Source organism: Danio rerio, chromosome 14 (assembly GCF_049306965.1).
Source record: "Danio rerio strain Tuebingen ecotype United States chromosome 14, GRCz12tu, whole genome shotgun sequence".
Lineage (NCBI taxonomy): Eukaryota > Metazoa > Chordata > Actinopteri > Cypriniformes > Danionidae > Danio > Danio rerio.
In genome coordinates this window covers 37,254,170-37,277,777 of record NC_133189.1, presented here as the reverse complement: position 1 = coordinate 37,277,777, position 23,608 = coordinate 37,254,170, and the positions used below count along the sequence as shown (strand labels likewise).

The following is a 23,608-nucleotide window of genomic DNA, read 5'->3' as shown; positions in this document are numbered from 1 at the left end:
TTTACTAGTTTAATAATGTATTAGAAATAATATATAAAGAAATTAATCTGTAAAATAACAGAAAATGTACTGGCAGCGTATTGCACAGTTTTTGTAGCATAATATACAACACCATCCCCAACATTATATCACCTTAAACTATTGAAAATGTTCATAAAAGTTACTTTTTCAAACTTTTCAAGATTAAAAGTTGTTGTACGAAAGATCAGGGTAGTTAGGTCATTTATTTAAACAGCACTTTTTTTTTTTTTTACAACACAACGTTGCACAAAGTGCTGAACACAATCAATACTAATTAAAATAAGTATACAGCACGTACATAATAACTAAAACACACGACAAACCCTTCAACATTAAAAATGTTCAAATGCTAAAAAACAAAGATGCAGTTTCAGAAAATATTTAAAAACTTATAAAGTTGGAGGGTGACTAATGTGGGGTGGAAGCTTGTTCCAGTATTTTGGGGCGATAACAACAAAAGCAAAAGCCTGGTAGCATAATGCAATTTAAATAAACAGGGAAAAATAAAAACATGAATCACAAAATACGGAAAACTGCTAATTTACGGATATTTTAGAGTGTAATGTCAGTTTCATTGCTTCATTTTAATTTATAATTTTTTTCTTGTGGCCTCATGCTGGGGAAATAAAGCATTTACCGAAGTGCACTTCAGCATTATCTGGATACTTTTGCCTTTTTTGAATATTTTAAATTCATACATACTAGTTTGTACTGTACAGTTTTTTTTCAATCTATAAAAGCAGGGAAGTTTTTGATTTCAGAGCAATAGTGATGTTTGGCAACAGGAAAATATATTTGACCTCTCTTCAACTTATTGGATTTTTTCACAAATGCTTCATGCAACTGAATAGAAGCAGCTATTGTTGAGATCTCATCTAAAGCTCTGAAGGAGACTTGTGAGATTACTAGCGTCAAAACCTAAAAGTTGAAAAGTCTTAATTAGCTCAGTATTTAAAGAAACATCTCATTATGCATTCTTATGGAAACTTTGAACTAGATCTTTAGACTCTTCATGTTTTGGTAAACAGGAGAACATGTTGAGGAGTGATTCCCAACCTATATGTGCAGCGACAGTGAAAGCAGTTAGGAAAGTAGAGACAATACATGCAGTCCAGAGTAGTTTATGGGATGGGGGAGGGCTGAGAAAAAGGGGTGATGAGGCCTCTCATCTAGGCCACAGATATTGATTAGTGTAGGTTGGGTCATCAAGAAGAAACAGGGATTGACAGATGAACAATGGTCTTATGCCTGCGTGATAACTCGTTGTCATGTTTGTAATGTCAGAGGTTTGAGCAGTAGGTACATTAGTCCAACTAACCAGAGTTCTCTCTTTTATCATCTGTGTTATTGGTGAATGTCTTCACTCAGGTGAACATCTTGTAGTTCTCCAAGTGCATGGAATTAAGAGGCCATGCAGAAGTGCCTCACTTGTGTATTGATTAGTTGCCATTGTCAGTCAGTCAGTTCTCTGAGAGACGTGCATTTGTGCGCCGAAGGCTCGTATTAGAGCATGTCTGGAGGGGTGTAAAAATGTAACGCTTGTTTCTTTTTAGTAATGGGGTCCCACTTCAGTTTCTTTCACATAATTTTCAATAGGGAAGATGATTCAATCAATAAAATGTTTATGAGCCTCAATATTTGTGGTATTTTGTGTTTAGCGATAATGGTGGTGGTAAAGTGAACTGCAGCCAGCAATTTATTTCTCATGTTCACAGTCTTACAAATGTAGATAAGAGACTGAACTTGACTCAAATAAACTTGTAGTAATCATTTTTTTTTATTTGATTGATTGAAGTTAAAAGATGTTAAAAATACCTTTGCAAATCTTGTCCGTGATGCAGAGACAACGATATTTAGCTGAATGTTCAAATATTTGCTACACTCTTTCCTGTGAACTATTCTGTGAACTGATCATGGGGATATGAACGTGTTTGCACAAGATCAGCATTTGTGCAATAATATATATATATATATATATATATATATATATATATATATATATATATATATATATATATATATATATATATATATATATATATATATATATACACACACATAAAATTGTTAGCCCTTTATCTTTTTCAATTGTTTTTCCAAATGCTTTATAACAGAGAGAATATTTTGGTCAATACATTTTAATACAAAATTTTTAATAATTAATTAATTAATAATAACTTAAATAAAATAATAAAAACTTTATAAAAATTACACGCAATGAATAATTTATTAAGCATTAGCAAATAGTGATTTCATTATCTTTTAAGCATTTACTCTAAATTAATCAACATAGATAAGCAGTTTATAACTGGAGCTATAAAGGTTCTGTTCTTGATTTAAAAGCACATGTGTAGTATGTTTTCAAATACTTTGTTAATGATTTAATTTTTATTGCTAAATTAAATATTGCATTATTTACAAACCAGTTATTTAAGCATAGTTGGTGCTTTTTAAAGATTGTTTAGAATGCATAAGTAAAGAATTAATGAACTTCAAATTACTATTCAAACTATTTAAATACCAATAGTAAATTTGTATGTTTAAAATGCTTTATTAAGTCAACTTCATCCAGTTTTGTGACCTAATCCCTTATATAATTCCTTATGAATCCCTTATAAATTACAATAAAAGGCTCTGTTACTAAACAAGAAAAAATAAAATAAACCACTTTATTAATTTCTATTCATTTGAAGATACTCAAATGAAACAGTATTAAATGAAAAATAAATCTTTGCAACCTTATGTAAAATAAAATTACTGTAGTTTAAACTTCACTAAATAACTTTGAAATGTTTTATAATAATATATTGTTAAATTTTTATGTTGTTGTTTTTTCCGATTTTATGTTATATTTTAACACTCCTGTTATTCGACAATGATTAAACTTTACAGTAATTTTGTTTTTTAGATGAGATTGCAATGAGCCTTCATTTGTCATTTGTAAAGGATTTATAAAGCATAGTCTTCACTTTAGATTAGGTTACAAAACTGGAAGAAGTTGTGTTAATAAAGCATTTATTAACATACATAGTAACCATAATAAGGTATATAAATGTTAATCATTCACAAATTATTAAAGTACAGTTGTTAAGCACATCATAAATACTTATAAGTCAAGAATAGAGCATTTGAAGCTGTATTTATAAACTGCTTACTACTGTTTTTTAATGTAGAGTTAATGCTTAACAAATAATGAATTACATTTATGTGAAGGCTTAATAAATGATTCATAATGTGTAGTTACTATAAAGTGTTACCTTGATTTCTTTTGTCATTGCCATGATGATGACAGTACATAATTTTTTTTTAGTTATTTTGCAGGATACTAGTATTTAGCTTAAGGTGCAATGTACAGGCAAGTTACTTACTAGGTTACTTATGCAAGTCATTGGACAACAGTAGTTTATTCTATAGCAAATTAAAAAATCTTAAAATGTCTAATATTATTCACCTTAAATATATATTTTTATTCCAGCCAAACTAAAAGAAAGAAGACTTTCTCCACAGAAAATAATTTAGAAAAATTGTAAAAATGCTTCGACTCTGTTAAACTTCACTTGCAAAATACTTAAACAATAATTTTAAAAATTCACAGAAGGCTAATAATTTTGCTGTCAGCTGTATATTTATAAATAAGGTAGGACATTTTGGGAAAGTCTTGTTTGTTTTTGTTGTTGTTTTTTTACAATCTGTTTACAAATTGGTAAGAAAACCATATAATAAATGAAAAGTGTTATAGGGCCACTTTATAGCAAAAAAAGCACCCCGTTATGTGAATAGAAAGAAAAACGTCTTTTGTGTTTCTCAGGACAAAGTCAGACAGATTTGGAATAACAAAAGGGCGAGTAAATAATGACAAAATTGTAATTTTTTTGAGTGCATTATCCCTTAAATTCACTCTTGACGTGAATCACAAAAGCATAAGGAATTCCATTTAGCCCATAATACATCCAAATCTTTCAAAAGACAGATGCTTAGTTGCGTTTGCTTTGCTGTTTCATGTCAAAGTCAGTCACCCAAGTATTGTCTCCTGCTTTTAAGTACAACACTCTTGTTTAGTCTTTAGTGTCTCGATCTCAATTGCATAATATGATACATTTTGAAATGCTTTAAAGAGACTCGCATACATCAACAGAGTTATTATTTTGTCCACTTCAGCTTGTCACTCACAGTGGCACTCCAGCGTGAATTACAGAAAGATCAGTAGCTGCTTGCAAGTGTGAGAAGGAACATCAGCTAATGAGTAAGATAACAGAAAATAAACACGGCAGTCCTACCGTTTTCCCTCTCTTGTGAACACTGATGTGCCTACAGGCTTTGCTTGTCAAAGTAGTAATACAGGGCTTTAAAGCTTAGTAAAGAACCCTGTTTCATGGGAAAACTTTAAACTGCGAATTAAGGGTATATTAGTTAAGGTGCATATTTTTACTGTTGCTACGTTAGTACTATTTATTTTGATAATGTATTTGTACATTGTCAGGTTTTTTGTTTTGGAAATCTTTTTCTTTTACTTTACAACATTCCAAAGTAAAATATCATGTTTTCATTTATATTACTCCAATATTTATTAAAAGTATAGCTACATTTGCAATCAGAATTATTAGCCCCCCCTGTTTATTTTTCCCACAATTTCTGTTTAATGGAGATATTTTTTCAACACATTTCTAAACATAATAGTTTTATAACTCATTTCTAATAACTGATGTGTTTTATCTTTGCCATGATGACAGTAAATAAAATTTTACTAGATATTTTTCATGACACTTCTATACAGCTTAAAGTGACATTTAAACTAGGTACTTAGGTTAAACTAGGCCTAACTAGGCTAATTAAGTTAACTTGGCAGGATAGGGTAATTAGGCAAGTTATCGTATAACCATGGTTTGTTCTGTAGACAACCAAAAATAAATACCTTAAAGGGGCTAATAATTTTTACCTTAAAATGGCTTTTAAAAAATTAAAAGCTGCTTTTGTTCTATAGCCGGAATAAAGCAATGAAACTTTCTCCAGAAGAAAAAATATTATCAGACATACTGTGAAAATTTAATTGCTGTTAAACATCATAATTTGGGAAATATTTAAAGGGAGTTTAATAATTCTGATTGCAACTGTAAGTAAATAGTAATTTTGAATGTGAGATCTTGTCAGACTCTCAGAGATTTGATTCCTAATCTAAATTTTAAGATTTATTGTTGTAACGAGTGTTGGGGAAAGTTACTTTTAAAAGTAAAACATTACAATATTGAATTGCTCCCCCAAAAAGTGACTAGTTGCATTTCTTAGTTACATGTTATAGTAAGTAATGTGCATCGCTACTTTTAAGTAATTTTTGCATTTTTTTTTATTACTCGATTGAGGCTGAGGACTTGGTTTTTTTTCTTTCTTTTGGAGCTTTGCAATTAACAACACACTGCATAACCTACACCTACATTTTCCCTTTAAAAAAAAAATATATATATATATATAAAAAAATTATATCTTAGGATATTGTTATCTCAGAACTTTCTTACCCCAGAGTTATAAATGCCAAATGTATGTTTTCAAATGTAATTGAAAGTTTAAAGTAATGTTTGCTACTTTTGTACAATTTGTCTTAAGTAAAATCACTGTCCATTGAGTAAATCTCCTTTTCCTTTTCTTCAATGCGTTTAAAATAATGAACACATTCTCTCATTGACTGCACGATTCATTGTGACTAATTTTAATTCAGCAATGTGTTTTTTTAAAGTTCATTAAGTAAACTAAAAAGTATCTCTAATATTATTTTTTTTACTTTTAAAAGTAATGTGTTACTTGTTAGAATCTGATATTATTATGTAACTCGCGTTACTTGTAATGAGTCACCCCCAACACTATAACACGTGTAAATTTAGATTGTATTGTTGTATCACGTTTAGGTCACAACTGTCAGCTGTTTGTGAAGTGTCAGGTTTTTTATCCCACTGTATGAAAAGCTTAAATGTGGACATATCTATGAATATCTGTTCATGTTTTTAAAATGTGAAGACAGTTGGCTTTATTTTAAAATTTGTTAAAATATCAAAAACTGATCTCCATTGATTTCCAGTAGCACAAAAGAGACATTGTTTTTTGTAACACATGTAACACTATTTGTAACAAAATGTAACACATTTTGTCCTTTGTTACCTTGTCAGATATTATGTTACCTCTGAAATTAAGGAACACTTTTCACTTTTCAAAAGGTACACTTTTCTACACTGTGAAAAAATATATGATCAATTAGTCCTGACAGCATATGTGTTTAAGTTATTGTAACTAAGGTATTCATGTCCTTTCTTTTATGTTAGACAAGCTTATAAGTGAAGTCAGTTTAACATAATATAAGTTCAATGGACTCGTAAGCTTCATTTAATTCAGCCTAAAAATTAAAAGCAACCAGGATTTTTTTACAGTGTACTTTTTAGGTAATATGTAACTTAAAAAGGTACCACCCCAGTGACAGCTTTTGTACCTTGTGTGTGGTATGTTTGTACACATATTTAGTATTTTTGTATTAATTTTGTATTCATATGTGTTTATTCATACTACGTATATTTTACTTTGTTATTTTCACTTTCATGTACACTCGACTTATCATTAAACATAAATAGGCCCACACAGAATCCGCAGATATTCAGCCCATCATTGATTCTATTAATTTTGTTGTGTGTAAATGTGTGTAAATGTATATTTATACAGTTTTTGAATTAATTTCAGTAAGATTACCGACTAACATGAAAACTTTCACATGATTTATATACAATAAAGTTTGTAAAGTAATATTTTTTGTTTTTTAGTAGATATATGCTCTATATATTAAATGAGAGATTTGCTTTGTTTACCAAATTAATAGATTTAATAGGATTTGCATTGAAAACATTAAATAAAAGCTAAAAATTTATTATTTTTATACGTTTATATATATATATATATTTAATTATTTTTTATTTATCATATATCAAGTCTTTAGTTAAGATACACCCAAAATCATTCCATATAAATTTGTAGATTTTTTACAATATTCTATGCAGAAATAGCAAAAATTTTCACAGATTCTGTCTGGCCCTAATTATAATGTAAAAATATTATTAGTTTTCGTAATGTAATGTAAAAGTGTATTAAAATCAACAAGGTTGTTAAAGTCCAAGCAAATTAACTCAAGAATTTTCTTGCTTTGATGCAAGTAAATATGAGAAGGAAAACTTTAGCTGAAGTTATATTTCCTGCATCACTCTAAAATCTTCTATATAAGTCAAATCGAGAGTTAAAGCACTTTTGTTGCACCTCCAAAATGCACACTTTTTCTTGTCCCACAAGTAGAACAACGAAAAAGTTCATTCGCATCCCTCCCTGTCCAAAACCCCCGGCAAATATCACACCTCGGATGCATAAACATGGCTGAGCTCCACACATGGAGCCACGCAGGGGGCCCGTCCTGCTATTGAGGCGCGCTGTGACACCAATCACCAATGATGGCAGGCCCCTTTGTCATGCTAACGGGAATTGCCTCTTCTCTTATTCAAATGCTCTCCTTCTCTTCCCTTCATCCCTCTCTCCTTTTCTCCCATGTAAATCCATACTTAGCAAAGTCTTCGTCCCGAGAAGCGTTGATCGGTGGGCCTCTCTCTGGGGGTCAGCGTGGCCCTCGCAGCGCCGGGCTGTTTCCATGCCCAGCCGAGCGCATTTCATATTCAAATGGCCCCAATCAGGCCTGTGACCCGCGGGGGGCGTCTTTACAGCCCGGGCCTCGGGTCAACGGGTCAAGATGCTGATTTAATAGCCCGGGCCGATGGGAGAAAAAAAGGGGAAAGGAGTGATATAGTGACTGAGCGAGTCATGAAAAAGCATTTTTCTTAAGTTGTCTTGTAAACGCAGGTTGTGCGGCGGATGTTGTCTGTTCACCTGACTGCTCAACACTTGTTTGTGTTAAGAGTGGGACCGGGTGAAAGTCAACAGTCTTCAAGGTCTATATGTATGTGAGGAATTATTATTTTTAAGGATAAGCAAATTATATGTAAAATTAATTAGTTATTTAGTTATTATATTAAAATTATTTTAATCCTGAACTATGAGCCTATTATTATTATTATTATTATTATTATTATTATTTTGTTATAATATTATTTTCTTTCCAAATTAAAAGTATTATAAAAACACAAAACCTAATTAAAAAATTGAATAATAATAATAAACAAATATTCTTGAAATATTTTGATGAATTACTATTATGGTTGTTGTTGATAAATTTGACGGAAAATATATTAAATTATATAATCCACATTAATATGATCACTGTTGTTTAATTAAGGAAAATAAATATTATATTATCCATATTAATAGTAGAATTATTGTTGTTGATAACAATTAACAATAATGATTAATATGATTAATTGTAATTTTTAACATTTTTATTTTGAACTTGAGAGAAAAGCTTAAAATAGCTTAAATGAACAGTAATAATAATAATAATAATAATAATAATAATTACTCGAGGAACACTTTATTATTATAATATTATGATTATTTGAAATTTTTATTATTTTTATTTTGAACTTGAGGGAGAAACTTAGAATAGCTTAAATGAACAGTAATAATAATAATAATAATAATAATAATAATAATAATAACAGATATAATAATAATAATAATAATAATAATAATAATAATAATAATAATAATAGTAATAATAATAAAAATGTAATAAGTTATAATTTCTTATGTGTTGACTACAATTTCCTTTTCCAGTTCATTCATTTTTTTATGAATTTCTGTGAGCTTGGAGACCTACATAAAGATTTATCTGCTTCACTATATTGAGACTTAGTTAAAGCCAGAGAGGTGCTGGATCAGTGGTTTTCACAGGACTCCACATTAGACGCCAGAGGCCAAATCAGCACATGTCAGACATGCACTAAATAAAGGCAAGCAAACATTTCATTTTATTCAGTGTTCACATGCGAAGAGTGTCTCCAGAATAATTAGCACATGACATTCAACCTACACAGACATAGCAGCTCTATGTAATTTGTTGTGAACACACCTGTCGAGACATGAAGAACAAGATGCTCAAGTAAGATTGGCCTTCAACCCCTGATCTTACTGTCACCCTGACACATCCTACAGCACAACACTACATGACAGCTAAAGAAAAACGACTCATTGTGTCACTAAATCACTCCTTTCCCTTTTTCTCACAATATTTTATGTTTTAATTTATTATGATCACAAAATCTTAATACACAAAAAATACTAATACTACTAACACTTCCCTTCTTAGACTTTACAGACCTGAAACTTGCCTATAGCACTTATTCATTGTTGCTCTTAGTTATGTAAATTGCTTCCTTGTCCTCATTTGTAAGTCGCTTTGGATAAAAGCGTCTGATAAATGACTAAATGTAAATGTAAATAATAATACTAATAGTAGTGTATAAATCAGAATTATATTAATAATATTATTAATTAATTGTTTATGTTTTTATAATCATTCTATTTTAAAGGTAAAACCCAAAATAATCCAAATGTTTACCTTCAAAATGAAAAAAGTAAAAGAATATGAACATAAAAAAATTAAAAATGCACAAAATCAAATTATTACAACAATGAAATGTTCGTGAATTATGCAGTTCTTTTAATATTATCGTTATTCAAATAATTTTACTTCATAGTTGTCAAATTTAGACAATTATTAACATAAACTTAAAACAAAATTAAATAAAACAATTTGATATATATACAATAGAATATAAATATACTGAATTTTCCCTATAAATGGGTCAATAGAATCAAAAACATTCTGGCGGTTCATTCGTCTTTAAATCGGGAGTTGTTGGTGTTTGGCTTTGGTCTGCTGAGATGTAAAAGAGGCCTGTGTGAGTGTGTGTGTGTGAAGCCGCTTCACCGACTGACAGCAGGATCAGAGTGGAGGATTTGAGAGAGGCCCAGTCGCCAATGATGTGTGTGTAACACCAAGGGAATTAAAGATAGATGGACTTTGCTTGAAGTTGGCTAGAAGAGTTTTAGCACAGTCTTTAGTGAACACAGCTGTGTCAGTAGCCGGGCCTCCATTCTAATGTGAAGGATCGCACAAAAAAGAAAATCCAAAATTCAAATTAGGTGCATGCATTTCTATCAAGTTTTTAGAGCGGCTTGTGGTAACATTCATAACAAAGAAACCCGAAAATGCTGCATCAATGGCAACAGCCATTAAGTTTGTTATATATTCAATACATTAGAATTTATTTGGCCAATATGTTTTTTTTTCTTCACAAGTAAAAATTAACCTGAAGCAAGTACAATGTCTGGTGATTTCAAAAAGGAACAGTTCATACAAAAATTAAAATGTACATTGGGTCAATGAAGATAGCTTACATATATATATATATATATATATATATATATATATATATATATATATATATATATATATATATATATATATATATATATATATATAATAAACAAATAAAAGGTTCTGCCATCATAATTACTTTTCAGGGGATGCATTTGTACATCAAGTTACATTTTGTTACAATGTAGTTACCTCAAATTACAGTGGGGATAGGTTAAGTAACCTTTAAATATGTTGTAATACTTTTCCACCTCTTCAGAAAAATATTAGTGTTTATTTGTAGACATGCAGTCATTTTTTCCATTATATGTAATGTTAATTTGTAAGTACAAGTTCGCTTTCAGTACAAAAAACCTAAAATAATATTTTTAGAATCGAAAAAGTGGGTCGATTTTGTCCCAAAAGCAGTATTAATAAAAATATTGAAATAATATACTTAATACAACAGTAGTACTCTGATAATAGTATACTTAAATTAACTTAAATTACACTTTATTGTAGAATGTCAAATATACTTATTTTGTTGTAAGTTGAAGGAAGTTTATTAAAGTTTTTTAAAGTTTATTTAAAGTTCTTTTCTTTCTACCTACAGATGAATTTGTTCCAATATACAGAAGCCTGAACAAAATTTGACATCAGCAACAAAAGGTTTGTCTGTTTTCCTTTTCTTAACAACATTTTTTCTTTTGACATTATAACATTAAGATTAAATAAAATGAAAATACTTCTGACTGTCTGAAATGCATGTGGTGATTTTTTTAAATATATACTATGTTTTGTACTGCATTTGAAACAAAAGCTTTTCTTCTTCATACTTTAATTTGTTTAGTTATTCACAAGTCTGAAGTAAATTTGGCATCATCAACAAACAATATGTCTGCATTAAAAAAAAGCAATTATATGTTGAGCATTTAACACATTATTTGTTTGTATTTTTTTTGACTGATCTCAGAATTAAACTCTGCTCATCGTTTGATTTCAGTTTGTTCACCAGTTTCGAAGCCCTGCTCATCAGGTACATGTTTTTATGACTGCCAATCTGCTCGCTATAATGACTAGAAAGATGTTCTTAATAGGCCTTTAGTTCTCCACGAGCAGCACACTGAGGATTTAATGCAGTTTGACAGAGCTCAGGGGATTTGTGCTTCCCGAGTGTCAGAGGGCTTTGTGTCGACCCTTCTGATGGCAGGAGAATCACTGAACACTCAGCAGACGAGAGTCTCATATCACTCATTCAGAGCCCAAAACAACCACACTAATGCCCTTTTCTTACCAACACTGTTTTTCTTTTGACATTATAAAATTAAGATCATGAATGTAATTCTCTGTCTGAAATGCGTGTGGTGATTTTTAAGGAACAGTTTGTAACTACTATGTTTTTTAACACATTTATAACAATTTAATTCATATAAATTCAGAACAATTAGAGATTAGAATAATTAGAAATTAGAATAACAATTTAAAAAATCTCTCACCTTTCTTTTTATAGACAGCGATGGAAAAAAAATTATTGTACATATGAAAATAGTTAGTTTCTAGATTCACTGGTTTTATTATGTATGGGTTTAAGTAAAATGTTGGATACAGAGCTTTTTACCTATTTTCCCAGAGTAAAAAAATGTTGTCAGTGAAAAGGAAAGCACTTTTTATTTAAAAATATAACATGCATCATAAACTCACCGGCCACTTTATTATGTATACCTGCCAACTGCTAGTTAATGCCAATTTCTAATTAGCCAATTACATGGCAGCAACTCAATGTATTTAGGAATGTAGACATGGTCAAGACGATCTGCTACAAACGTGACTTTAAACGTGGCATGGTTGTTGGTGGCAGACTGGCTGGTCTGAATATTTCAGAAACTGCTGATCTACCGGGATTTTCACGTGAACCATCACTAGGGTTTAAAGAGAATGGTCTGAAAAAGAGAAAATATCCAGTGAGTGGTAGTTCTGTGGGTGCAAATGCCTTGTTGATGCCAAAGGTCAGAGGAGAATGGCCAGACTGGTTCCAGCTAATAGAAAGGCATCAGTAACTCAATTAACCACTTGTTACAACTGAGGTATGCAGAAGAGCATCTCTGAATGCACGCACGTCGAACATTGAAGCAGATGGGCTACAGCAGCAGAAGACCATAACGGGTACCACTCCTGTCATCTAAGAAAAGGAAACTGAGGCTACAATTTTCACAGGCTCACCAAAATTTGACAATAGAAGATTGGAAAAACGTTGCCTGGTCTGACAAGCCTCAATTTCTGTTGCAGCATTCGGATCGTACGGTCAGAAATCCGCGGCAACAGCATGAAAGCATAGATCCATCCTGTCTTGCATCAATGGTTCAGGCTGATGGTGGTGGTGTAATGATGTGGGGGATACATCCGTGGCACATTTTGGGCCCATTAATAACAATTAAGCATTGTGTCAATGCCATAGCCTACATGAATATTGTTGCTGACCCTTTATGACCGCAGTGTACCCATCTTCTGATGACTACGTCCAGCAGGATAACGTGCCATTTCATAAAGTACAAGTCATCTCAGATTGGTTTCTTGAGCATGACAATGAGTTCATTGTACTCAAATGGCCTCCACAGTCACCAGATCTCAATCCAATAGAGCACCTTTGGGATGTGGTGGAATGGGAGATTTGTATCATGGATGTGCAGCCTACAAATCTGCGTGATGCTATCATGTCAATATGGACCAAAATCTTTGAGGAATATTTCCAGTACCTTGCTGAATCTATGCCACGAAGGATTAAGAAAGTTCTGAAGGCAAAAGGGGGTCCTACTAGTAAGGTGTACCTAATAAAGTGGCTCATTCATGTTTTTTTTAAATTCATAAAAAGGGTAATATCATAGAAAATTCATGGTTACATTAAAATGTAACATCTTTTCACATTTACTCTTTTATTGAGAAATAGCATTCACATACATTTTAGAGTTTTAGTAAAAAAACTAAATTCATATGTGACTAATTCATAAATAGCAACTCTTCTTTTAGTAGGTAGTATACAGTATTTGAAAGCATTATGAGAGTTATAATAGCATTAAGAGAGGATCTCTTCCAGAATATTGGAAAAAAAAAAAAAATTATGGATAGACCACCGTCACTTTTCTTGAAAAAGTCCCCATACTACTATCCCAACGTAATCCTCAGATCTGTCAAACAAAACTTTTTTTTTTTAATATCCGTTACATGCTAGACCTCCCACGCAATAATACAGAGTTTTCTCATTGTGTGCTTTTTTTTCTCCAGAAAGCCCGTAAAGTCTGAGAAAATCGATCCAAACAAGCCTTAATTCTGTCATTAGGTGAGAGGGAGCCGTGGGCTGATTGGCTGCCCGTCTGCTCCATATTCAGAGGTGCTGGATGAGGCAGAGGGCCTGCTGGGTAAAATGCTGCTGTAATCAGGAGCCGGCTGTGCTGCCTGATCAGGTATGAAGTCTGCTTCCACCTTCCTCAAAATCCCTCCTCATCTTCCTCTCGTCTCACTGGCAGAGCCCAATGGGAGCCTGTTCTCAGGTACTATTACACCATATGACGGAGTTGTTGGAGAAATGAGGCTGTGTATGTGTGGGCTTTGGCCGACTATTACCCCTTTTCCACCAGCATGAACCAGGTGCTAGTTCAGAGCTAGTGCGATTGCTGGTTTGTAGCTGGTTTGACTGGCAAGCCTTTTAAAAACTGGTTTAGAGAGCTGCTACAGTGCCAAGTCAATGAATACATCTCACTTGGTTTCAGAAATGCTAGTGTTGAAGCACCAAACACAATCACACCATCAACAATCGTGAATCTTCCATTGTTATCTGCTGGTTAAGTTGTGATGTAAAAAAAAACCTTTTCTATGTTCAAGCCTCTACCCATTTGAATTGAGAAAATTCTATCTCAATATCCATTTATTATGACTGCTTAATCGTATCATACATTAAAGTGTATTTTTTACAAAATCATGGTGTTGGTCAGACACCAAAGGGCTCTATTTTAACGATCTAGAGGCAAAGTCTAAAGCGCATGACGCAAAAGCATTAAGGGCATGTCCGAATCCACTTTTGCTATTTTAAGGACAGAAAAATTAATTTTGCACCCTAGCGCATGGTCTAACAGGGTTGTGCTTATTCTCTTAATGAGTTATGGGTGTGTTTTAAGCATAACATGGATTAAACTAATCAGAGACTCATCTCCAATTGCCTTTAAGAGTCAGTTGGGTTGCTCCATGGCAAATTTGCTATTTGAATGTCGGACTTTGTAAGTGAAATAACTGAATGCGTTACTAGTGAAAAAACAGTTAAACAGACCATTTGCAGCGTTAGGATAAAGAACAAGTCTCCACCATTTGGCCACTTTCTCTTTTTACTCTTTACTCCTTTACTTTTCATGGAAACTCACTCCACTGAAGACATCCATTAGCCTATATATATTTTTTTTGTTTGTTTAGCACAAAGATTGGTTAAAAAAACTATTTCTTAATTCAGTTCTAATTTCCAGCAAACTTAAATAAATGACAAATAATAACAAAGTGTGGTACTCGACAGGTAGAAAAATCTAAACTTGTTTTTATTAAAACATTTATAAATATGCATATAATAAATAATACTGCTAATAATATCATTATACAAATGCAAATTATTCATGAATAAACTGGACATGAAGAAGGCATGGAGGTAGAGGTTTTTATATTTATGTAGAAAATAATCATTTTTGTAACATTTTAATCCTTTAATTTTTTTCATATGTAAAGCTGTTTGTGTATTGCGGTACATCCTGTGTGTATTAAGCAATGTGTTAGCGTTTTGGGTCCACATAGATGCTTTACTATCGTGTTTTTAAAGGTCAATGGCACATTTCAGTTCTTCAAAATAGCAACGCACCAACAATATGCCTTAACACACCTCCTATCTAGACTGGCACACCCATGAGACCACAAAGTGGCGCAAATGGATTTGCTATTTAAAATGTTAAAATTAGGGTTGTGCTGGTCTAAAAATAGCAACAAATCGCGCCAAACATGTATTGCGCCTCATTGCGCTGGGTATATGTTAGGTCCCTATATTTTACTCATTTAAACAAAACGGACCACTGTCTGACCATCCAAGATCATGATTTTCGTTAGTATTAATGCATATTGCGAGCATATATTGGTACTGTTTGTTCATTTTGACATCTAATTGAATATGGACCCAGAAATTTTGATGCGTGATGTATAACTTATCAAGCAGATTGATGCTCATGCCAAACCTACATTGGCATCCAAACATGGAGAAACATTCAGTCATCTAAAATCCAGCTACTAAAGTTGATCACCACAATTTCGTTAAACAGAGAGTACAAATGAGAATGTATTTAGCTTTGCGTTTAGCTAATATTTCAAAAACAGCTATTTAAAATCTTCTGTTGGGTGCTTATGAACCACTTTTTCTGCTTAGAAGATGCTTTAGATGTGGAAGGACAAAGAACCAATTAAAACCAGGCTCTGGCTCTGAACCAGCACTCAAACTGCCTTGGTGGAAAAGGTCTATGGACTTTGTTGATGAACACAATTTTAACAAGTGAAACGTGTTTCTGGATCAGCATTTTTGATACAACAACATTCCACTCAACCAATCAGACTTGATGGATAGGTTTGCAATTAGTGTCAAGGTTAGGCAGAAAACCAAACTTTGAGCTTTAGCGCTTCTACTCCATTATTATTTATCCGAAGTTTTTGATTGTAGGCCTGAATTTTGGTTAAGGTTAGGTTCAGAGGTTAGAATCATGTTTCTGGATAGGAATGTTGTTGTTCTAAGAACAGGTCTTACTTGGCAAAGTCATGGCAAGCATCAGATGTTAGTTCTGGTAGGTTGGATGTGGGTGTTTTTGTTCCCACATTTGATTATTCGGGTTGGCTGAACTAAATTTCTGAACCCATAAAATTCGGATCCCCTTTGGGGGCTATTTACATATATTTCAATCCCCCCTCCTGCAGTCTCCCCAGCTTCTGTCTTTTCCCTCCGAATGTGAAAAAAGAGGGCAGAGCAACCAGGCCTGTCTGGTCTTTAAGATGTCACTGTGGTGTGAAATATAGGCGAACAAGCAGGGCTTTGAAACTCAAACTGAACCCACAATTCGACCCCCCCTACAAACACACACACACACACACACACACACACACACACACACACACACACACACACACACACACACACACACACACACACCCACACACACTTACCTTCTGCTTCACCCTCATATGCGCACACAGAAACAACAGGCCACCCCTCTTTCCCTCCATGCCGCCTGAGCTGTGCCCACTGAGACAGATCCATCTCTGAGCTGCAGTGTGGACGTGTGTAGGCTGGTGGGGTTCAGGCACTAGTCGCAGATGTTCAGGATGGGACAGGCGTGGATGCACCTGTGGTCACTGCATCATGCGTCAGGGACTCAACAGAATTACTTATTGTAATAGTGGAGAAAACAGGCCATATTGTATTTAATCTTAAAAGAAAGATCAGTAAAAAAAAAGAAAAGATGACATAAAAAATGACTAAAACACACACAAAAAAACTCCATGTATTGTCAAGGAAGTCAATTGATAGCTAACTGTTACTGTATGGAAATGTTCTTAAAATATAACAGCATAGTTATATTATAGTTACAGATAAAGTAACACTTTTAAAAGCTAATAATCCTGGTTAAAATGTTTATTTTTATTATTGTATTATTCGCTTCATATATTTAGTGTATTGTAGCCTAATATATTTAGGCTATCTTGAGGTTTCAGGATTTATGGGCCAAAAATGCTCCTGAAAAGTAAAACTAAACATGAAGAGTTCAGATGCAAAAACCTGTAAATAATGTCTGAAATTTCCTATAAAAACTATCCTTTTTATTAACCTCCCGTTGTTTATGTTAAATTATTTCCCTTTTCAGCTGATAAAAAAACTCTATTTATCGACATAAAGTGAATTTAATGAACCTGCCCACAAGAGCCTGAGAAAAATGCAAATTTTAGAAGAAAAGATTAGATGGCATTTAAAAATTTTTTGCATCTGAACTCTTCACATATTACTCCTGTTACTGTTAAATAAAAAAAAATAAAGTGACATTTTACAGCATTACATTTAGACCTTTACACATTTCATCAGATTTATTTCATCATTCAGTAACTATCCAACACAATTCTGTTGAGCTTGTACGTTCGGTGGCCAATCAGAGGCTGTTTAGATTAGTCACTGCTGAAAATGCTGAAGTTTCACTGAGTGCGTGCATGCTTAGAGTCCTGCATGCCTAGAATTCTACATCACAGAAAAACAAAGTGCTGATATAATGTAAAAGATTCATTTGTGGACTGTTGAATCTAACACAAAACACACAAAAAAACTGTTAATGAGGTTATTATTTGTCGTTTGTGAGCTGCAAATATTCCCCCTTAATGAAAAAAATTATAATTCTTACTCAGACACAGAGTTTTTATATTGATCCCACTGTCAGTTAAGTGAGATGTTGTTATTGTTGTTGGTGATGCCAACCGTAACTCACCGTTAATATTACATAACACAACCACATGTCTCCCTAGATTGATTTGTCAAGGGGGCGTGAAATGGTTTAATTGTTTCAAATAAACACACTGGTTCCCCCTCACTGTGCATTAATTTTCTGACCCAAGTCTCAGAGGGCCAGGTCTTAAAATTCCGCATGGGCCCGGTGCCCGGCAGCCCGCTAGAGGAGATAAAGAGAACACATATGTAGCCAGGCTCAGTCACGCTCCAGTTGAGCTGTCCCAGCACAGGCATGATGGGAACACTTGTTTGTTTAGGCTTGTTTTTCCGCCGAGTGCCATGGTCTGGTCGGATGGCACTTGTTTTGTGCACTCCATCTGTGTATGTGTGTATCAGAAGGCTGGTGAGGGTGTTTGGGGGGGGCAGGGTGGCATTTAGTCAAACGGTGTTTCAGCCCCCCCCTGTCCCGGTTCCCCCAGCTCAGCCGTGTTCATTCGCTTCCCAGCGCGCAGCCAGAATGCAGCGTCAGGAGCCCGAGCACTGAGCTCCCATTGTGTGTGCCAAGCAAAGCGGAATGGCCGGGTGACAAAAGAGGGAGGAGTGGGGCTCAGGGCATACAAAGCCCGGGGGAGGGGGGAGTGAGAGGGGGACGTTCTGCTGCTGAGGGCTAAATAGGCCCTCTCAGCCCCCCAAACCCCATCCATAACCCCTGTCCCCACCTCCGACCAAAACCCCTCTCTCCCGTAACGCAGCCTCTAGAGAAATGGGTGCCCACTTCTAGGAGATGGGCAGAGCTGGAAACTGAGTCCTTGTGAAGAGGAGCTGAATTGTGTTAATATGAAGAGTTCAGATGCAAAAACCTCTAATGTCTGCAATGTTCTTGTAAAATTTGCATATTTCTCAGCCTCCTATGTTCATGATAAGTTATTTCACTTTATAGAAACAACAGAGAATTCCTTGCAGCTTAACCTAAGTAAGACGAAAGAAATGTGTTGTGGGACAAACTACAAATAGAAACATTTAGTGACCCTTTGCTAATTAATGGGGAGTAAGTTGAACAGGTGAGTTCTTTTAAATATTTAGGTGTGGGATTTGACTTTCAAATCTCTTTTGATAAACACTCAGAGAATATTAAAAGAAGACTCATCAGGTCTGCACCAATAGCCTAGTGGTGGAGTGTGCCGACATTTAGCACCATGTTGCTTAAGGTGACTCGAGTTTGATTCCTGGCTCGAGGTCCTTTGCCGACCCTTTTACTCTTTCTACTCCCAATGCTTTCCTGTCTGTATTCTCTTCTATCCTATCCAAATTAAAGGTGAAAACTCCCTTAACAAATAATTATAAAAAAAGGCTCAGCAGCGCTTGAGTTTGTTGAGAAAACAGAGAAGTTCTTATATTGAGATGGACATTTTGATTGTCAAATATAAATCACGTATTAAATCTGTCCTTACTTTAAACATTGTAGCCTGGTTTAACTCCCTCTCTGTTAAAGGAAAAATAAATTTTTAAGGTTGGTAAATGTAGCAAATAAAATAATTGGTGAGAGACAAACCGCTCTCACTGATTTATTTATAGCTGCGACATACAGAAAAACCTCCACTTTTGTGGAAGACTTTTCCCATCCTTTACATGGCTCCTTCAAGTTACTTCTGTCTGGTAGACGGTATAAAGTCCCTTTCGCAAAATAGGCTTAGCACAAAAAGACATTTATTTCCACCGCCATTGTTTTTTTAAATATGATTTTTTAAACGATTGTGTATGGCTGCGTCCGAAACCGCCTACTTTTCAGTAGGTACTGCATTTGAATTTAAACGTACTATTCGGCCGTTAGAAAAGTACGTTCTATACAGTATGATATACTATATATCATGGTATACAGTTTGTTTTTTTGTTTTATGTGAGCTTATGTCTAAAGACAATTTTCTAGCCCCTGTAAGATAGACAATAAAGTTTACTGAATTTATTTGAATTTAAAGGCAATAGACAACACTGTGGCGCAGTGGGTAGCACATTTGACTCACAGAAAGAAGGTCGCTGGTTCGAGCTCTTGCTGGGTCAGTTGGCATTTTTATGTGGAGTTTGCATGTTTTCTATGTGTGTGCATGGGTGCAAGTCCAAAAACATGTGGTATAGGTGAATTGGATAGGCTAAATTTTTCATAGCGTATGTGTGTGATGAGAGTGAATGGAGGTTTTCCAGTTATGGGTTGCAGTTGAAAGGGCATCTACTGCATAAAACATATGCTGGATAAGTTGGCGGTTCATTCCGCTGTGGCGACCCCAGATTAATAAAAGGACTAAAAGGACTGATTAAAAAAAGAACTTATTCATCACTATAAAAGTGAAATTACTGAGTCTACACAAAGGAGTCAGAAAAAATCTTGTTTTAGAAGAAAATATCAAATGGCATTTAGAGGTTTTTGGTAATAAACTCTTCATATAAGTACAGTAGCATAATGATGTCCAGAGACCACAGTATTTGCTGCTGGTGGACAGTAAGTACTTAAACTCACTGTTGTACAAAAGGGATATCTCACCTAAAATGACCATTTTCCCATTGTTTAATCACACTCAAGTGGTTCAAAACTTTTATGAATTTCTTTATTCTGTTGAACACAAATCCAGATATTTTGACGAATATTGAGAAAACAGCCACTGATGTCCATAGGAACAAGCAATACAATGGAAGTCAATGGCTTATTTTTTCCCACCAACATTCTCCAGTATATATTTCCTTGTGTTTAACACGTAGAGGATGAGTTAATTATGATATAATTTTTTGGGGGGGTAAACAACCCTTTTAGGTACATTATTGAAGTGTCTGTACACCTGTACTTTTACTACATTTCAAAATAAAATATTTAATAAATGTTGAATGGAGTGAAATTAGTGAAAATGGGAAAAGAAAAGGAAAATGGGAGTCTACACACAGTGCTCAAGCATAATTGAGTACAGCCCATTTTGAAAATGAATATTTTTATCCATTTCTCAGTGAATATGGGTAATTTATATTGGTGCATTTGAACAAAACAGATTTAAAAAACAGATACATTTATTAAAATAATATTTTAGTCACAGAACGTCTTTAGAAATGAAATACATTTAAATTCATGCAAAATATTGCAAAAAATCACAACCTACAACATTTCATCAAAATTGTATTTATTTTTTTTATTTCTCTTGTTTTTTGCTGTTTTTGAAAATGTTATTTGATATTTTTTCCTATTTTTTGAAACATTATTGTAAGTTATTTGTTAGATTGACTCCAGATATGGCTTCAGTACTGTTTAAATTAATGTATATACATAAATATAATATTGTAAAGCATCCTATAGAAAATATTAATTTAAATGAGAGATTTGTGAGGGGTGTACTCATATTTGTTGAGCACTGCATATCTGTGTGTACATACATATGGTTTAATTAAGAAGCCAATCTGCACTACAGTGCTCATTCCATTTCTGAATTGAGGTTCTTTGCTGACCACTCTCCCTCTCTCTCTACTCCCCATGCCATGTCTGTGCTCTCAACTGTCTGTCAAAATCTCTCAAATTAGATTTTGTTTGACCCACAGAGACATGTACCCAACTCCTAGTATACAAGTTGGGTCGTCTTTGCTTCTATGGAGGGCTTTCTCAAAGATGATGTTCAAGTTAACATCTGAATGGCTTGTAGTCCTGGAGAGCTCTGATTCTGCCCTGTGGGCTGAAAGTTCACAAAGCCAGAGGCCGGTCTTTGATGAACCTTCCTCATCGTTCTGCCCTTCCTCTGCCCTCTAAAGATGCAAGGTAACCATAGCAGATCAAAGAGAGGCTCCATACAGAGTCCACTTGATGCTGTTACCCCCCCTAAAACACACACACACACACACACACACACACACACACACTGAGACACACACACACTTTACATTTGAAAAAGTAAAAATGAATCACCCGTCCCATCTGTTTGGCTATCTGCTAGTCTGCTTGCTCTCTCTCTCTGTCCCGGTGCTGTTAGGAAGTGGCTCGCAGGGTGACTTTCCCCATCTTTTGTGATGTGAAATGAAAGGGGAGGTTTGAATTTGCTGCTGCATAAGACCTTTGGGGCAACAGGTCAGCATTTAAAGCATTGTATGATAGATGCGCTGTTTACACCTGGTGTTAAAAAGCAGTTTTGTTGATCCAGTTACAAGTGGGCGAAGCTAAATACTAGTGTAAACAGAGTCTGAAATGTTTTAAGCTTGTCCACTTCCAGACGCACTTCAACAGATTGCTTTTGTGGTGCAGATGCTCATGTGGTTGAATGAGTTCAGACAGCCACAAACAATCACTTACTCTCCACATATTGACTTAATTCTTAAAACATTACAAGCACATATTTGAAGCAGGCTGCATTCAAACTTTGCCACATTGTAAATCCTAATAAGTTGAGAGACTACTCAAATGATTTGAGGAAGGTGATTTCCTCAGTTCGTTTGAGTAATTGAAAATTGACAACTCAGTTAATTGAGTTGACCAAATGTGAACTCTATATGGAATTAACCCTAATGTTTAAGTACAAATAACTTAAAATAGCTAAATCTTTTAAAATTTTCAGATTTTTTATTCTTTACTTACTCCCAGGGCCATTTATTTTACAGTTTACATTTAGCTGCATAATGTTGGTGTTTTGTAACATCACATTTTTATGAGGTGGGTCGTTAGCCCAACTCTCAACCCCCAACCTGAAGGACCAGGAAAGTTTAGATGCTTGAAGGTAAGAAGACAAATATGCAGTGTTTTGTAGCTATCAGAGGAGAGGTTGTTGCTCTCTGAATAATTTCTGTTGTCTTTTTCATATTCATACATTTAAAAAAAAAAAAGTATGGCTTTTTGAATACCAGAATAAAAAATAACTAATTTACTTTATTAATACAATCACTGAAAATCACTAAACTGATGTATAAACAACAACAAAATCATAAAATTTGAGAAAATTGACACCTACTATTATTTAATTACACATTAGATTTTTGAAATGCATCCATCTACATTCTCTTCAGAAAGCAGCTTTAATACATGTAAAAATGGCAAAACTATAAATGCTGTATTAAATAAGTTATATATTTTGACTGGGGGCGCAGTGGGTAGCGATGTCGCTTCACAGCAAGAAGGTTGCTGCTCGAGCCTTGGCTGGGTCGGTTGGCATTTCTGTGTGGATTTTGCATGTTCTCCCCATTTTCGTGCGGGTGCTCCGGTTTCCCCTACAAGTCCAAAGGCATGCGCTATAGGTGAATTGGGTAGGCTAAATTGTCTGTAGTGTATGTGTGTGAATAAGAGTGTATGGGTGTTTCCCAGTGATCAGTTGCAGCTGGAACGGCATTTGCTGCGTAAAACATATGCTGGATAAGCAATTCATTCCACTGTGGTGACCCCATAATAAAAGAACTAAGCCAAAAAAGATGAATGTATGAATATATTTTCACTTATGGAGTGGGATGGTGGCTCAGTGTCGCCTTACAGCATGAAGGTTACTGGTTGGAGTCCCGGCTGGGCCAGTTGGCATTTCTATGTGAAGTTAGCATGTTCTCCCCATGTTCATGTGGGTTTCCAGTTAACAATTTTGTTTAGTAGACATCTAAACCTAGACAGCTTGGCTAAAACAAGGCTAAACTTGGGCTGTCAGTGAAAATCTAATAGACGTCTAAGAACAGCCCAAATCTAGACTATTCGTCAAATAGACAGATTAGACAGACGTTATATGTGTAGTCGTTCATTTCTGTTTATTTGATGACTAGTC

At 34.2% G+C, this 23,608-nt stretch overlaps 1 long non-coding RNA gene across 19 annotated transcripts in view; it reads left to right on the top strand.

Moving 5' to 3' along the window:
* The window catches only part of si:ch211-143l19.3, a 116,648-nt gene that overhangs the window by 48,371 nt on the left and 44,669 nt on the right, over positions 1-23,608 (top strand). For 7 of the 19 annotated variants that reach the window (XR_012389847.1, XR_012389835.1, XR_012389833.1 and 4 more), the window contains 3 exons: positions 10,965-11,020; positions 11,355-11,387; positions 13,631-13,896. This is a non-coding gene — a long non-coding RNA (si:ch211-143l19.3). The remainder of the gene's footprint in view (positions 1-10,964; positions 11,021-11,354; positions 11,388-13,630; positions 13,897-23,608) is intronic. The other 12 variants (XR_012389841.1, XR_012389840.1, XR_012389839.1 and 9 more) reach the window with 4 other exon arrangements.